This window comes from Cibotium barometz, chromosome 50, assembly GCF_041138505.1.
Source record: "Cibotium barometz isolate CiBa-2024 chromosome 50, ASM4113850v1, whole genome shotgun sequence".
Classification (NCBI taxonomy): domain Eukaryota; kingdom Viridiplantae; phylum Streptophyta; class Polypodiopsida; order Cyatheales; family Cibotiaceae; genus Cibotium; species Cibotium barometz.
Genome location: NC_141095.1, coordinates 28172814 through 28182670, shown reverse-complemented (window position 1 = coordinate 28182670; position 9857 = coordinate 28172814). Strand labels below are relative to the sequence as shown.

At 42.3% G+C, this 9857-nt stretch overlaps 1 long non-coding RNA gene across 1 annotated transcript; it reads left to right on the top strand.

Moving 5' to 3' along the window:
- Positions 1–6880: 6880 nt before the first annotated feature.
- Positions 6881–7816, top strand: LOC147610001 (uncharacterized). Its single transcript, XR_015264145.1, has 3 exons — positions 6881–7139; positions 7284–7373; positions 7458–7816. It is a non-coding gene; the product is annotated as an uncharacterized LOC147610001 (long non-coding RNA).
- Positions 7817–9857: the final 2041 nt, after the last annotated feature.

Genomic DNA, 9857 nt, shown 5'->3' with positions numbered 1-9857 from the left:
TAGCATTACTTTAATGAACAGAGCTTTGGATGCAAGTATCAGTAATGCTGATGAGAAGCACTTTAGTGTACAATCCGAAAATGAGATTTGGTGGCTGGCTGCATTTGAGGTGACGTGCTATCCATTTTTAAATAAAGAATATTATGTTGCTATCCTCTTGTTATGATGTTGTAGACAATCTAATAGTTGTTGTTAACAGGTTCCAACAGAGACCCATGAAATTCTGAAGTGGTACTTCAACCAGACTGAGCTTCCTTCCACTATCCAGCAGCAGTCGAATGGCGAAAAGCTTTATGTAGAAGGATATGGTGAATATGAGGTTGAATGGCACCTGGCTGCAGATCTTAAAACCTTGAAATGCATGTTTGGTATTTCCCAAGGAGCAATGGCCAAGTATCCTTGCCTGTATTGTATGACCGAACGAGGTGTCTCCAAAGGAGGAAAAGAGAGAGAATGGAAATGCCCAAATGCAATCAGTAATAGGCGTGAACCCCCAAATCGTGATGCTCCAGGAGTGGATCCTACTTGGGATCCAATTCTTCCTATCCCTTTGATCAGAGTTCATATTTGTGTTTTGCATGCGCTGGTTAGAATAATTGAGAAACTAGTCTACATGTACATCGAATTTTCATGGAATATGAAACCAGCAGTAGAGAGTGAAAGAACTATTAAAAAAATAGAGCAAGTGCTTTCAGATGCAGGTTTACATTGTGGTCAAGTGAAGATTGAGAAGGACTTGAGAAGATCAGGGAAGACCGGAAATGTTCCTAGCAAACCATGTTTTGGAGGTGCAAAAGCCAGAAAGTTCTTATCTAATCATACCCAGAGAGGTCATCTGGGTACAGATTTTGAGGTGTGGAGGAAGCTTCATGCAGCTGTACCTGACCGAGGCTCTTCAGGACAAGCAAGGGTGGCAAAGGCCAAAGCGTGGTTGGCGCTTGATCGCCTAGCACCTTTGTTGCAAAAAGCAAGGTTTGAAGATGGGGATGTTGAGAAATTTGAGGCAGTTGTGACAGAGTTCTACACTAGCTATGAAAAGGCATGGGGTGCGACAAACTTGACACAATACATGGTTATTACTTGAAAACCTACAGCTTTGAGTATTTTTTGTTGTTCAAAAAATATTGTACGATACTAAATGTCTTGTTGTTGTTGAGCATTTGTAGCACATTTTGCATGCACATGGAACCTTCTTTGCGGAAGAGTTTGGAAGCCTTGGGATTTGGTCTACCCAAGGCATGGAAAGATCTCATTGGCAAGCACGTTGTGCCTATCAAAGGGCCACTCAACATGGAGGAGGAATAAAGAAAAGTAATCCCATGAAGCAACTATGTCAGTGGTGGTATAGGCGGATTCAAGTGAGGGCTCGTGTGAAGATCAAACATGCTGAATCAGCTGTGTCATGTGCAATAAGAAAGGTTCAGGCTGAACGGAGACGTTCAATATATGTCTCCTCACAGGGAAAGCAGAATCATGCTGAATGGCTAAGACAACGACAAAGACAGGGCAGAGTGTGGAAGAAAATTGATCATTGAAATATATATTGTAAAACAGTGATGTAACTGAGAAAGATTTTAAAAGAACAAGAGCTTTCATCTATGTCCCATATAAATGTTTCCAATATATATACATTTCATAGTTTGCAATGGTAAACAAGAAGAGTATTGAGAAATATGACGAAACTTCTGAGAAACTGGAACAATCTAAATTTGTTAATCTTGATCAGAGACTTCCCCCAGCCGAGCCTTTTTTGTTGACGTTTCTGCATCATCTTCTTCATCCTCTATTAATGGCACAAGAGGGACCATTGGTCTTGCTGTTCTAAGAAGATGCTTCTTCCCGCAATCACTCAACAGATTGGGATCTGTGATTCCACATGCCAACCCGTAAGCAGCATATGTTAAATAATATTTACATCTTAACGAATATACTCCAGGTCCCTCTCCAAAAATTCGAACAGCTGCTTGCCGCTCCAGAAGTATTGCCTTGTTTGCATTCAGCCTTACGTGGTAGCCACCTAAATACCTGGATAAAGTCTTTATCGCCATCAGAGGAAAACTGGCGTTGTCCTTCGAGTAGCTAGCGTGGAATATCACAATTTGAGGGAATTTTAGGCGGTGTATATATGTTCCTAGTGTCGAATCGTGGCCCAATCCCGCCATACGCTTGCCTGAAGCACGTTTGAGGAATGTGTCTTCATATATTTCCAACTGAAAAAATAAAGGAGCATTAGCCAGAAACAACATCACCAAACATTTCAGGACAAAGTTGATAAAGCCAAATCCAGAACAAAAAAAAACTAACCTCTTGGTTCTCATCTGCTTCAAGCAAGGCGTCTTGCCATAAATTGGTGCTCGAACTAGGAACGTTTTCCGCTGACTTGTTTGGCACATCCCTACACCCTCCCATGTTGGTGATATTCAATCTGTCCCTTGCTTCTTGTAGCTCTTCCTCTGTGGCATCTTTTCCTTCATATCTAAGGGCATCAGCATAGATCATATTTAGTGTTGCTGCAGCAGAAAGGAACTCAGTGTCTTTTATATGGCTATCCACTAGTAGGTACTTGTCTATACCATCATCATCTACAAAATTGTCATCGACCTCCAGATTCTGGGCTATGAAAGCTATGCACTGATCTTCCCTTAAGTTAAATACACGTTGTATGTCTGTCAGCAATATATATTCTGAATCTCCTACTTGGTAGGAGGGGAGTAATGGCGTTGGAATGGGGGAGGAGTCATCTGATTCAATCACAAGCTGACCTACATCACTGTTTTGTTCTCTAACTGCCTCAATATCAACCACCGAACTAAGCTTCCTCTCTTCTTCAACATTGAACTCCTCAATGACATGAGGAGTGTCCTCCTCTTCAGCAGCATCCTCAGCGGTGGGACTTGCCTGACGAGAAATCGTGTCTTCACTTTCAATTTTTGCAAGCGGCTCTGTACCTTCTTCATCTGTTAATTGCACGTTCATGTGCAAGAAGCATAAGAAGGCGTAGGAGTATTCCATCAAGCGGCACTTTCTTTTGTGAAAAGGGCAAAGCAAGGCTCTCTTCTTGTCACATGGCACCTTGTGCCAATCCCTGTTTAACCTCTGCTTCTTATCCGGCGAAACCTTGAGATTAAAATGAATGTGACTTTTCCCATCAATCATCATTGGTTCTTCATTTGTGAGCTCGTCAAACTCTTGCTTTGCCTCTTCGAAGTATCCATGATGGCTAGACAATGTTTCCTCCAGAGAAAAATCGCTATTGAACATCAACGAAATTGCAGGGTGCAAATCATGATGTCGACATTTGTACAGGAAGTCATATAATAGAGTTGCAGGAGTTTCTTTGATCTCTTCGTCCACATCAAATTCGACTTGAACTTGCGACATGGCTGAATTCAAGTCTGTAGAAAAGACATGGAAAATATTAGTGCAGGCAATGAATCAAGAGACAGTCGATCTTAAACAACAAATCTCTGTGGTGTAAATGGATTCAACATAACGCGAGAGGAGATGCCAGAGGAATGCAGGTATTCCTCCTCGCATTGTAGTGAATCTATTTTCCCTAACGCAAATAAAATCACAGCTAAGTCAAGGACCTCTTAATCGATTCACCATAATGCGAGGAGGAGTATTGTGCTTCCTATGGGACCTTCGCTCGCGTTGTGGTGAATTGATTCACCGCAATATGACGACTTTATCATCCTTTGGAAACGCCTCTAACGTTATGGTGAATTAAAAATAAAGATAGTTCTCCAGTACCCATACTGAGAGAGGAGGTGTCAAACGAATTAAAATACTCTTCTTCGCAGTCAATTCACCGTAAGGCGAGGAGTCATAGGTTTTCAATTCACCTTAACGCGATGAAAAGACAAAGCAAGTAGTTCTCCTCGACTGAAACCAAAACAACGAAATAACAAAAGAAGAAAATGTAAATGGATTCAACATAACGCGAGAGGAGATGCCAGAGGAATCCAGGTATTCCTCCTCGCGTTGTAGTGAATCTATTTTCCCTAACGCAAATAAAATTGCAGCTAAGTCAAGGACCTCTTCTCGCGTTATGGTGAATCGATTCACCATAATGCGAGGAGGAGTATTGTGCTTCCTATGGGACCTTCGCTCGCTTTGTGGTGAATTGATTCACCGCAATATGACGACTTTGTCATCCTTTGGCAACGCCTCTAACGTTATGTTGAATTAAAAATAAAGATAGTTCTCCAGTACCCATACTGAGAGAGGAGGTGTCGAAAGAATTAAAATACTCTACTTCGCAGTCAATTCACCATAACGCGAGGAGTCATAGGTTTTCAATTCACCTTAACGCGATGAAAAGACAAAGCAAGAAGTTCTCCACGACTGAAACCAAAACAACGAAATAACAAAAGAAGAAAAAAGCACAAAGGAGATAAAAATACCAGGAAAACGAATTGTACACAATCGTCGCAGGAGATGGAGATGAAGGAGGTTGGAGGTTTGTCTTTGACGTTGGATACAGGAGGATGATTGATGAAGGAGGGTTGGAGGAGATAGTCAGTCGTTGATGGAGATGAAGGCCGTTGGTGGGATAAATGAGAGGCAATAAATGAGATGAGTATCCTAGAAAATCCGTCTTTAATGCTACGCAACACGTCAGCGCCACGTTTTCAACCGCCATTCCATGATTGCCACGTGGCATCCCGCCGTGTACCTAGCAAAAGAGGCAATAAATGAGATGAGTATCCTACAAAATCCGCTTTTAATGCTACGCGACACGTCAGCGCCGCGTTTTCACCCGCCATTCCATGAATGCCACGTGGCATCCCGCCGTGTACCTAGCACGTGTACAAGGTATAAAGTTTAATCAAAGCCCTTTTTAATGCTATACGACACGTTAGCGCCGCCTAGTCGCCCTGGCAGCCCGCCAGCACGTGTGTTCGCTCTAAAGACTAATCAAAGCCGTTAATCACGCCACCTTTTCGTCCTCTTATCGATTTTGCCTTGTCCGTCCTCCTGCTTGCCTCCAGCTGACTTCCGACTACCGCCACAGTACTGAGCCGACTTTCCAACACCTGCACGACAGTCTCCATCCATTCACAAGCAAGAAATGTAAGTTTTTGTATAATACTTGATTGTTTTGTAAGTTTCTTGTATATTGCTTGTTTGTTTTGTTTTTTCTTCGACTGTTTGCCCTGTGCCATTGTTTATTCTTCGACTGTTTGCCTTCTGCCGTGGTGACTCGATTCACCTTAAAGCACACGACGGGCCATTAGAATCTCAATAAGCTCCATGTCTTATGGTGGATCGAATCACCAAGGGAGAAGGCAAACGTAAGAGATTCGCGAAAATCGATTCACTATAACGCGAGGAGGATTGTTTTGCTTTGACTGGCCCTTAGACTCGCGTTATGGTGAATTCACCATAACGCATGACCAAAGGGCAAAGGATTCACGATAATCCACCTCTTATTGGTGTCAATTAAATCACCTCCTACACGACAGTCTCCATCCATTCCCACTCATAGAATGTGATGAAAGTGTAATACTTGATTGTTTTGTGTTTCTTGTATAATACTTGATTGTTTCGTTTTTCCTTCGACTGTTTGCCCCTGCCGTTGTTTTCTCTTCGACTGTTTGCCCTCCGTCATGGTGATTCGATTCAGCGTAAAGCAGACGACGAGTCATTAGAATCTCAATACTATTCTATGTGTTATGGTGAATCGACTCACCAAACTGCTAGACGGAAAGGTAAGAGATTCGGGAGAACCCTCCTCCCGTTGTAGTAGATCGATTCACTATAACGCGAGGAGGATTATTTTGATTTGACTGGCTCTTAGTCTCGCGTTATAGTGAATCAAATCACTTTATGGCAAGATCGAAGTTCAAATAATGCACGATAATCCGCCTCTTATTGTTGTCAATGAATTCGCCATAATGCGAGAAAAATTATTGTGCTTCTGTGGACCTTCATCTCTCGTCATGGTGAATGGATTCACCATAACGCGAGGAAGTGCATATTGCTTTCTTGGCCCCCCTCTCTCGCTTTATGGTGAATTGTTAATCGTGTACTACTGAATAGCAAAGTTTTCTGCTTTTTCTTGCGTTTTCAGATGGCTCGTGTAAGGCATACAGCTAGACCCATTGATAATGCAGCTCCCTCATCTACTGGGAAGAAGATGGGCGTTCTGAAAGCCTCAAGATCAAGAAAATCAAGTAGTCCTTCCCGATTGTCCAAAACGCAGCCTAGACTCAGGCGTTTCGCAGAGCATTCGGCAGCCCTGCGAGAAATCAAAAAGTTTATGAAGCACCCGACAGCTGCTATTCCCAGATTGCCTTTCCAGAGGCTTGCCAGGAGAATTTGTGAGCAGAATGGAATTTTGTTTAGGTGGAAGGCATCGGCCTTGTTTTGCTTGCAAGAGGCCACAGAAGATTGGATGATCGAATTTTTTTTGGATAGTTACGTTCTTGCTGCCCACGCACACAGGGTGACAGTAATGGACAAAGATTTTTTCAGCCTTATAGCCCTTCGTTTCAGATACGATAAGTCACTTAGACCAGTTACGTTTACTGATGAACGAATGTTACAAATTTTGGATGTCCGGCCTGTACAAAAAGTGAGAATTGAAGAGGTGACCGAGGGAGGTCCAGATCATGAGCATCAGACTCGGGCAAATTTAATGACAAGCGCTCAAAGGGAACATCAAGCTGCAATGCTTGCATTGCAAGCAAAAAGGGAAAATGTTCGAGCACTCCACGCCATGAATCGGGAGGCGCTGCAATTTTTGTTGCCGGAGTTCTATGTACCCTTTAATATTAGAGGGCATAGATGTTATTTCCCGATTCATGCTGAAGAAATCAACATTTTGTTTGATCCCAAAACTGAAGTCAACGACAAAGTGCTCAGATGTGTTTTAAGGTATACTCTTTTCTCTGTCCTCCCACAATTTTTCATTCTTGGCTCTTAAAGTTGATGCCTCACTCTTGATATGTTTCCTTGTGAAGTTTTGTTATTTCGCTATTGCCCGAGGATGTACAGCAACGAGTGTTCCAGATTGATTCACTGGTCTCAACACTGTTGCTAGAAGAGTCAGTTCCGTACCTCGATGTGCTGAACTGGTTTCGGGAGGTCCAGCTGGACGATGCCCGAGTATTTTTTTTGGCATATCATGAAAAGTGAGTTTGTCTCTCTCTCTCTCTCTCTCTCTCTCTCTCTCTCTCTCTCTCTCTCTCTCTCTCGCATGATGTTTATAGGAATCACCGTACACGAGTTATATAGTGCTTCCTTTGGATTGAAACTAATAGAATTCTATTGTGCAGTTCCCATTGGAGTCTTCTACTAGTCGACGTGCAAGAAAATGTCATTTACCTTGCAAATTCGACATCTGGTGCCCATGGAAATGTTTTGCTGTAAGTAAAAATCATTAAGATACATATTATTGTTTGAGTTAGAAGTCCGGATTGATCAGGATAATGATTGATCTCTGTTTACAGTGGAGTCAGGAAACTAATGGCAGCTTACGAGAGCCTCAGCATGGACATCGACAGCCTGGATCGATCGACCATCCGTAGGGTTAGTGTCCCCAAACAAGAAGATGGCTACAGCTGTGGGTGGAGGGTTGCACTTAATGCAATGTTGCTGCTACGAAGCATTTTTCAGCTCCCTTCAGAGGATGTAAGCATTTTCAGCTCCCATACGCATTTGTGCGCCTGTTTATCTTCTTATATATTGTCATGTTGATCTTATTTATGTCTTGATGAATTGTGATGGCAGTTTCCATCAATGTCTCGCTACGTGGACCTAGACGTCCAAACGTTTAGGGAGGAAACGATTGCGAAATTGATCGAGGTCGCTGAAGTTATGCCTCCAGACGGGCCAGTGGACTTCATCCCGCCCAATCCACGAGGGGGGATAGGCCCCCCTGAGCCTCTTACATGGGCTCCATACTTGGGAGAAGAGCCCTGGCTCCATCCTGAAGCCGATACCTATGGGTTCCAGCCATAAATAGTTTTTTCCTTCTTCCAACAAATGTACGTTTAAGCTATACATGTATTGGAGGGAGAACATCAAATGTAAATACACTTATCATTTGAAAATCAGAGGATCAAATTTGCTACTGTGTTCCTTCACTGCTTGCTTTCTTACTTTAAGCCTTTTTTTGTGTACATAAAAATTCAATTGGGGAATTCTTGCCTTCATTACATTGTTTTAAACAATAAAGCATTACAAAAGCAATGTTCTGAATAGATAAGTTTATTGCATATGGAAAATACATTGTCACCGTATACATGGTCACATCATATATCTTCTAGTGCCTCCAATTCATGTGGGGCTGCAACATCTTTACAAATGATCTGATGCTCTCTTCTTTTACTTAGCTTCCGACCATCGAGCTTGAAGCAAAATTGATCTGGAGGATTCTGAATAGCTACTTCTAATTCCTTCCTAACATATTCGAGAGTCCAATTCTCTTCCACTTCCAATGTCAAAGATGGGTGACCCTGTCGAATCATAACTATATCTATCAAGCAAGAGTGGCTGCCATCTCTTGTATCTTGGTCCATGCTTTCCCAGTTGTTGTTGATCCATCGCCACCTTCTATAAGTAAATGACATGCACAGATGTTGCCTGGCAATATAGTATCTGATTCCAAAATATCATTAGGATAATTTTCCGAGTATAATCAAATAAGCGTTGTAACTGTTTCACAAAAATACATTTTAATGTTTTAACACTCACCGAAATGCAATGTCGGAGGTGTTCAATCGACATTCGATCAAATCATCTCCCTTTGATGATTTCACTCTCCAACCTTTGTCAAACAAATGATCAAGCCAGACTTCATCTACATCTTTGCACACAAAAGTTGTTCTAGTTTTTCTCAATTGTTTACAATCAGAAAATAAATGAACAAAGCATGCAATTGGAACAAACAAACTTAAGTGCACATTTCTTGCACCAATGCTAGGCTTCATAGCACATTTAATATCATTAAACATTTTCGTCCTGTATGACTCTATCACTTCTGTGTCAAGCAATGGCCACTCCGGACTATCAAGTGCGGGCAACGGAATACGTTCCAACTTTCCATGTCGACTCGATTGAGTGGGCAAGGTATAAAATGAGTCATAGAAATATGTTCTACTTCTTGCGAGATCACTTGGTGCACGACCTTCATATTGAAGTTCCCCCACCTCACCATGTACGACATTCAAGAACCCCGTCAAGCATTGTGCAGGCTCCCACTCCTGAAGGTTGGATGGGTACAAATCTGTGTAAGGCAGAAAAATGTATATCAATCACCTTATTTGCTACGTTGAAATACAAAACACAAGCACTTACAATGTGGTCTGTGTCTTGGAAGTCCTTCCAATGGTCCCACGTTGATCTCTTTTTGCATGAATACATGCTGGATCAACACTTCTTTGACAGTTTTCCCTCCTGGTGCCATCTTAAAGTCAAGGATCCTTCCTTTCCAATGTTTGGCCAAGTCTTCAGATGCCTTTCCCTTCACTCGGTAGTGGCCTTGTTTTCCTGGCTGCATAGTGACCCAAGAGTACTTCCTGTATACTTGGGGAATCCATTCTTCGTTCTCGTCTTTTATGTTATACAACACAACAGATGAGATACTGCTCCTTGCTCGTTTCAGTCCACTTTCGGGTGCCATGATAGAATAACAGACGTATGAGAAAGAAGAAGTAGCAGAAAGTGGATGACTGGGCTAACCGCTTTTGTGGATCAAGGAGGGAGGATGAAATGAGGGACGGTGTGTTCTTTTTGGGCGCCAAAGATGTTTCAAGATTCAAAAGTGGAACCAAGTTGAGGGAATAACCGGGAGAATGTGTATCTATCTATTCCAAGCATTCAAGCTTCATTAGTTCTAGGGGTGGTGG